Here is an 8,181-nt window from a genome sequence, read left to right as displayed (position 1 = left end):
ACTCTAGTTCTCAAATTGTGAAGATTTAGACATCGGCACGAGGCTAATTCTCTCCCATCCTGTAAATGCCCGGCCTTTGTCACCGCCTTCACTAGAGAAGGAAGCGGTCCCCTGGTCTAGGACAGGGCACCTGCCCAGGCCTGCCGACTGTGGGCAGCTGAGTCAGCGACCCCTGACCCGGCAGGCGTGTTGCAGGCTCACAAGGCCTCACGTTCAGACTTTTCCCTCCGTAGCAAAGCGCCGTCTGCAACCACAGCAGAGGTCAGCCCTGGAGTCCACGCTGTGCCCATGTGTCCTGGAAGAGGCACTCTGCTGTGAGCCCTAGAAGGCAGGCACCATGGCTCATCCCCAAGCTCAAGGTGCCATGATGAGGGGCTTCCCAGGTGGCTCAGAGGGAAAGAATCCGCCTGCCAATGCAGCGGGTGCAGGAGACGTGGGTCGGATCCCTGGGTCGGAAAGATCCCACGTGCCACAGGGCAGCGATACACCACGACTACCGGGCCTGTGCTCCAGAGCCCGGGAGCCTGTGCCCCGCAACAAGAAAAAAAAGAAAAAAAAAAAACAAAACACCGCAATGAGAAGCTCACGCACTGCAACTAGAGAGAAACCCCCACTCAGCACAACTAGAGAAAAGCCCGCACAGCAATGAAGACCCAGCACAGCCAAAAACAAATAAGTAAATAAATAAAATTTTTAAAAATAATTCAAAAAGGAAAGTAACTTTATTTTAAAAAAGAAAAGACTCTGTGATGGAAAGATTGCACCCTCCCCACCCCCACCCAATGCATCCCTCTGGCCCTGGTCCATCTTCTGGATTTTTCCGGAAGCCCCGTCTCCCTCTAGCTTGCCAAACGTGTGCTTCTTGTGTCTTGCTCCACACTGTCCCCCTCCCTGCAGTGTGAGCTCTGGGGCAGGCGCTTTGCCCTGTTTTGTACTAGCTGGGCAAGTGGACCTCAAAAAATATGTAGTGAGGAATAACTCAAGTGCCCCAGAGTCTAGGAGGGCACCGGGAACCCAACAGGTACCCGAGAGACCGTTGCTGAACGCACGAGGGGTCTGTGGGTTTACGCGTGTCGTGGCATTCAATCCCACACGACAAGGAAACTGAGGCACCATTGGTTCCGCAGGTTCCTCGGGGCCCAGCGAGGGGGGAACAACGCAGAGGATGCACTCTTAGCTCTGCGTGCCTGCTAAGTCGCTTCAGTCGTGTCTGACTCTGTGTGATCCCATGGACTGTAGCCCACCAGGCTCCTCGGTCTGTGGGATTCTCTAGGCAAGAACACTGGAGTGGGTTGTCATGACCTCCTCCAGGAGATCTTCCTGACCCAGGGGTCGAACTCGCCTCTCCTGTGGCTCCTGCATTGCAGGTGGATTCTTCACCTCTGAGCTACTGGGGAAGCCCCTAACTTAGCTTGATCGAGTGTCCAATCTCTTACAACGATGCAAAACTGAATAGGATTGTTTACTGCGGAAACAGACCATTGAGAATGCAGAGATGTATTGACATAAACATGCACATTTTAATCACTGCTTGCAACTACAAGTAGCTTAGAGACAAAAAATCTAATATCTGGCCCCAGTTCTCTTTTGGAGTTACCTGTTTATCCTCGGATTGCTTCTCCGTTTGCTTCTGCATCATCAACATATATTTTAAAATATTTATTGTGCATCTATTTTGTGTTGAGTGCTGTTCTATGCATAGAATACACCCAGTGAACAAAAAACCATCCTGTCCTTGTGAAGTCCACCGCCTTGCAGGGGAGAGAGATAATGAGTTATGAGTATGAGAAGAAAAGGACATTGTAAAACATGTTAGAAAGTGGTAACTATGGAGAGGAAAATTAAGTCGAGCAGGAAAAGGGGGCAAGAATGCCTGGACGAGTGTAGGGACCATGGCCCGACGTGCAGGAGGGAGCCAGGAGGGGAGGGGCCAGGACCAAGGCCTTAAGGGTGGAGCCTGGCACATCCAAGGATGGAGGAGGCCGGGGTGGCTGCTCCAGGGGTCCAGGGCCAGCAGTGAGAGATGGGGCCGGAAGTGATCAGGGCCGGATGCCCCAGGGAAGCCTCTGCCTTTTTCCGGGGGCAGCTAGGAGCCCACTGCAGGGTTTCAGAAGAGCGGCCACACCACAAACTTTCGTCTCAGAAGGATCCTCTGTGTCTGTGTTGAAAGTAAACTCCAGGGGACAGAGGTTGGGGTAGGAAGGTCAGGTCAGAGGCTCCACGTGAACCCAGACAAGAGCCGATGGTGGCTCGAAATAGACCAGGAACAATTGAAGTGGAAAGGGCCCTCCGAACTCTCTCTCTAACATACCAATTATTTGTACCTTCAAGCCTGAAGCCACGCACCTGCTTCTCTGTTTCTCTTTTTGGCTAACTTTTATGGAAAAATGTATAAGTTCTCCATGTAGAGTTTGATAAATATTCTCAAAAAGAACACACTTGCCACCCGAATGGGAGTCTCAGAGGCCTCACTGTGCCTCCTAGCCCCCACCCTCTTCTCCAAAGGTGAGTAGCCTTGAGCAGTGTGGATTAAGGGTTTTTTTTTTTTTTTGGGTGGGGGGGTGGTTTGGGAGGTTGATGCGGACCAATTTTAAATTTGTTATTGAATTTGTTACAATATTGCTTCTCCTTTGTGTTTTGGTTTTTGGGCCCTGAGGCATGTGGGATCTGAGCTTTCCCATCAAACCCACAGCCCTTGAACTGGAAGGTGACCTTTTAGCCACTGGACTGCCAAGGAAGCCCCCAGCTGTTGTTTTTTAATTTATATGACTATAGAGGAATTATACGAGTCTTTTATGTCTGGCTTTTTTTCAGTGACATTTCAGTATATAGCAATAGCTGGTTCGTGTCATCAGATTTCCAGCCATTCTATTTCCACCATCTACTCTATTTTCACCATTTTACTCTGTTTTCTTTATTACTAATCACTGTTATTTAAAATTCACGTCTGATGCACCTGCATATCTGCTAGCGGCAGGTTTTTTTCTATCGTCTATTTTCGCTCTTTGGGCTGGATACCAGTGTTGTGCATGGAAACTTGAAAGAGCTGTGAATGATGTCTTTTTTCCTGAAAGGATTTATTTGTGCTTCTGGCAAACACAGCACTTTAATCTAATCTGGGATTGAGCTGATCCAGATCATGGTCCAGAGGCGGGTTCATTTCTCACTCGCCCTTACTGCTGGGCTTCCACCTGCCAGCCAGGGGTTCCTTCAAGGACCCCTCCTCGTGGGTAGACGGTGAATCCAAAGTTCTGTCTTCCCAGTACTATCAGACTGCTGAAATCTCTGTTGCGCTTCTCAGCCTCAGAGCAGCCACTTCCTGCTTATCTTCACAGCTTTTCTGCTGCAAATAAATTGGCAAATAGCTCAAGAGAAAAATAGCAGAGCACCCAGGCTCGTTTCCCTGTGGTTTTGAGGGTCTGAGAACCCTGTGGTCACTTCCTCTGTCCCAGGATGCCGCCTGGAATGTATAGGCTGAGCAGCTGGCAGAAACTCAACCAAGAAAACAGGAAGGAACAAGTGGAAACTGCAGAAGGTGAGCCCCACCCTCAGATAAGACAGCAAATCTCTACGGAATGGCTGAGATAGGCGCTACCCTCAGGAATCTAATGAACACGGGTGAAAGTTGCCGTCTTACCCCCATTCAATCCATCTGTTATGGTTTCTGCAAAACTCAGATGGATTTTCACGGATGCATGCTCAGTTGCTAAGATGTGTCCGATTCTTTGTGACCCCATAGACTATAGCCTGCCAGTCTCTTCTGCCCATGTTTGGGATTTCCCGGGCAGAAAAACTGGAGTGGGTTGCCATTTCCTTCTCCAGGGTATCTTTCTGACCCAGGGATCAAACCTAAGTCTCCAGCAGCTCCTGCATTTATTTTTCATATTTTATTTAATTATTTGTCTAGGCTTTGCCAGGTCTTAGTTGTGGCATGTGGGATCTAGTTCCCTGACCAGGGATTGAACCCAAGACCCCTGCATCAAGAGCTCAGGGTCTTACCCACTGGACTACCAGGGAAGTCCGAGCAGGTGGGCTATCGCTTTATCACTGAGACCCCAGGGAAGCCCTGGATTTTCATGAATGATTGTAGATTACCAAAAACTTACCCAATGAGTAGTCCCAAATGTAGCTGCTGAATTAGAGCTGGTATCTAATCTAAACCAGAACAGATCAACACTGCCTTTGGTACTTGGGTTGCAACTATCCATCTGGCAGTGAGTTCTTTTAAAACCTTCTTGGGAGAGGGAGCCAAAAGCAGCTGCGCTTCATCAAAGGGACCGAAGTGCAGGTTCACCGCCTTACCCCAAGGGCACACTCACCCTCCTGCTCGCTGTCGTCTTGACAGTCCCCAGAATACCATGCTGGTCTACTGTGCTCCTGGCATCATGCTAATTGGAAGGGCAGACAGGAAGTGGTGAGGGCTTTGGAGGCTAGAGTGAAACGCGTGTGTCAGAAATAACAATTCTTTAAGCTTCCCAAGTCCTGCCATACTGATGAAGATCTAAGAGGTCGGTGCCTCTTACGGGGATGCTCTCTAAGGTAAATGATCACCTCGTATAAAATGGTCCATGGCTTGGGGACACTTTGGATCTGGGGGGCAGCCTATATTGCACTTGATACTACTTCTTGAGTGCTGGGCTTGAGTGAGGCCCACAGCATAAGGGGCTCTCCAGGAATTCTAGGTTTCAGTGCGGCCTATGCTGCCACTGAGGCCACGTAATTTATCAGAAATTCTAGGGTTCAGTGCAGCCTATGCTGCCACTGAGGCCACGTAATTTATCAGCTCCCTCAGTGCTAGATGCATCCAGAGTAGAATAAGATGCTGTGAAGGACCTTAGACAAGCCCCAGTAGGACATTGGCAGTGCAGAATATCGAGGGTTCTAGACCGAGGTCACGGCCATTCCATTTCGGGGACTATTTACTGTGAAAACACTCCTATTTAAAAACCAGCTCCTGGGAAAAACCCGGTGGATTCACAACGACAGTTGCCGCGTCCATGTGTTGGCAGGTGGGACCCCCCAGGTGGCCGCAGACTGTTTGGGGCCACTTGGGACCAGTTTTCAAAACAGCCTTTCCCTGGACGTCTCGTCATCCTACCTTGTGGCTCCAGACCTTGAGCAATTACCACAATGGAAGAAACCAATAATTTCAAGACACCAAGCAAAGGATGTGAAAAAAGGAAATCTGCATGATGTTTAAGTCCATGTATAAATATCCCTGCCTCTCCATTTATGCAGAGGCTTGGCTGTGGTACTGGAGTAAATGTGTACCTTATGAAAAGATCTCCAAGAGGTTTGTCTCATTCTCCTTGGGCTGTGAAAAAGATTAATCCTAGATGTAATGATGTTTATCAGCGTATGTATCTAAAGAGACTGATGAAGCTAAGAATTTGAAAAGCCTCAATCATCCAAGCATTATAGCTTTCACTGAAGCTGGCGATGGTTGTCTGTCTTGCTTTGGAATATGGAGGTGAAAAGTCTCTGAATGACTTAATAGAAGAACAAAATAAAGACAGCCAAGATCCTTTTCCAGCAGCCATAATTTTAAAAGTTGCTTTGAACATGGTAAGAGGGTTAAAGCATCTACACCACGATAAGAAACTGCTCTGTGGAGATATAAAGTCTTCAAATGTTGTTATTAAAGGTGACTTTGAAACAATTAAAATCTGTGATGTAGGAGTCTCTCTACCATTGGACGAAAACATGACTGTGACTGCCCCGAGACCTGTTCCGTTGGCACCGAGCCTTGGAGACCCAAGGAAGCTCTGGAGGAGGATGGGATTATTACCGACAAGGCAGACATACTTGCCTTTGGCCTTGCTCAGTGGAAATGATGACTTTATCTATTCCACACATCAGTCTTCCAGATGATGATGATGATAAAACTTTTGATGAAGGTGACTTTGATGATGACGCATACTATGCAGCTTTGGGAACGAGGCCGCCTGTTAACATGGAAGAACTGGATGAAACGCACCAGAGGATAATTGAGCTCTTCTCCGTGTGCGCTGAGGAAGATCCTACAGGCCGTCCTTCGGCCACGCACACACTGGAGGCTTCAGAAATAGATGCCTGTGGCCACCTCATACCCATGACTGCTGGAGCCTCGAGCACGGCTCATGTACACAGCGGTTCTGTTTACCACAATTCATTTACATAGCTATTATGATGATCCATAATTATTAGCTGGAAGTGGCCTATTTTAGGACCATAGATAGTACCTTAGTAACATCTGACCAACTGTTTCTATTACAAGGTATTTCATGTATGCTTATGTTAATAAGCATTTGAGATTGTAGAGAGTTTTCTATAAAGTTTAAGAAACTATGCAAAAATTTGAACTTTATATAGATTTTAAGAGAGTGCTGTAAAACTAATGTCTAACATTAATTTGGATTGAGTGACTGTTTGATTGATGATCTTTCTCAGATGTTCTCTATTTTAATGGATCTACTGAAATTAGCACTTTGTGTATTACAAAATAAGTCTACATTTGCTTACCTTTTAAAACAAACCTTTTGCTGGCCTTTCTTGGCTGATGTGCAAATTAAATATGGTCGCTGAGACCAGAGACCTGGGATAAGTCTCAAAAAAGTGGTTCCCTGGGTATATCCAAACAGTTTTGGTTAAGGCTCATCTTGTTCCAGAGCTTTGGTTTTTGCTTTAATTTATTGAATGTATTTTCTGTACTTGTATCTTTAATATTTTCATTTACTGATCTATATCTTAAGCATATCATAGTATTGGTATAAAAATAAAACCCTAAAAGGACAATACAGAATAAAGGACTTGTCAGTTACCCAAAGGTGTGTTATCCTATTTTGTACTCTACTGAATTGAGTGTTGTCATTAAACTTACTGAGTGGAAGTTTAAAAAAAAACAAAAAACAAAACAGCTCCAGGACTTCCCTGGCAGTTCAGTGGTTAAAACTCCATGACCCCAAGGCAGAGGGCGGTGGGTCGGGGGTGGGGGGGTCGGGGGGTGGGGTGGTGTGTGTGTGTGTGTGTGTGTGTGTGTGCACAGTTTCAGTTCCTGGTTGGGGAACGCAGATTCTGCATACTGTGTGGTGCAGCAACAAAAAATAATAATTAAATTAAAAAATAAAGAAATTAAAAAAAATAATAATATAGATTTTGAATTTTAAAAAAATTAAAAGAAACTAGGAAGAACTTGGAAAACTTTTAAAAATAAAAACCAGCTCCTGAAGTGATGATAGATAATAGAAATCAAGCTGAAAATGGAACATCAAGTGATTATATGACCGGAACTGCTCATCACGAGCAGGACATCATCACATCCACCAAGTCAGGCAGGCATCTGATGGAAACGGTACATTTAGGATCAGTCCCGAGCAAGTCCAGAGGGCACAAGGTGTCCCAGGGCTGCACGTCACCTCCCTGTGTTGTCCTGACACTTCTCTCAGCTTTATAAGAATGGGAGGGGGTGGCGGGGGCTGCTACGGTTCACTGGTGAAGGCGGGGAAACACAGCTTGTTCCTGCTTCGAGGATGGATCGGTTCCCATCGCAGTGCTGGCCAGCAGTGGACCGCTGTCGACACTGCGGCTCCGTCTGGGGCGGCCCTAGGGACAGTGCTGAGGGGAGACCCTTCCAGAAGGTCCTGTGCTATGAGAACATGTGCTCACAATGTCTATGCACACATGCACGTGTGCGCACACACATACACACACACAACTGTAAAGAAAATGCCACTATAGCCACACAGGAGAAGCTCGCTCTCTGGATCACAAAAGACATTATCAAGACATTGCCAGTAGGTGAGAGACTAGTTACGAGCCAAAGATTAGAGAGGAAAAAGCCTTTGAAGTACATAAATAACCTGATGAACTCAAATATACTCTATGTCTGGAGAATCACAGGACAGAGCGAGTTCCTTTTTCATCTACAGAGTGAAGGGGTTTGCATGAACGAACCCCACATATGTGCCTTATGCAACTTCAAGGCTCTGGGAAACAGTTTGAAAGCCTGAGCCAATTCACCACTTTCTTCCAAAAATGCCTCCAGTCCATCCATCTCTGGCAGGGAAGAACCGTCCACGGTACTAACACCCCCAGAGAAGGGGACCGGTGCAGCTTCCCAGTAACCATGATGCTCTACCATTTGGACACAAGTGGATATTGCTTTAAGGCTCTCCTGCCGCAGGTGAATCCTCATGCTCTTCT

General features: G+C 46.9%; 1 pseudogene; it reads left to right on the top strand.

Annotated features, from left to right (window-relative positions):
• Window positions 1-5,130: 5,130 nt before the first annotated feature.
• Window positions 5,131-6,776, top strand: LOC129647394 (lymphokine-activated killer T-cell-originated protein kinase-like; annotated as a pseudogene).
• The last annotated feature ends 1,405 nt before the right edge of the window (window positions 6,777-8,181 follow it).

This window comes from Bubalus kerabau, chromosome 3 (genome assembly GCF_029407905.1).
Source record: "Bubalus kerabau isolate K-KA32 ecotype Philippines breed swamp buffalo chromosome 3, PCC_UOA_SB_1v2, whole genome shotgun sequence".
Lineage (NCBI taxonomy): Eukaryota > Metazoa > Chordata > Mammalia > Artiodactyla > Bovidae > Bubalus > Bubalus kerabau.
This window is presented reverse-complemented; position numbering and strand designations above follow the sequence as displayed.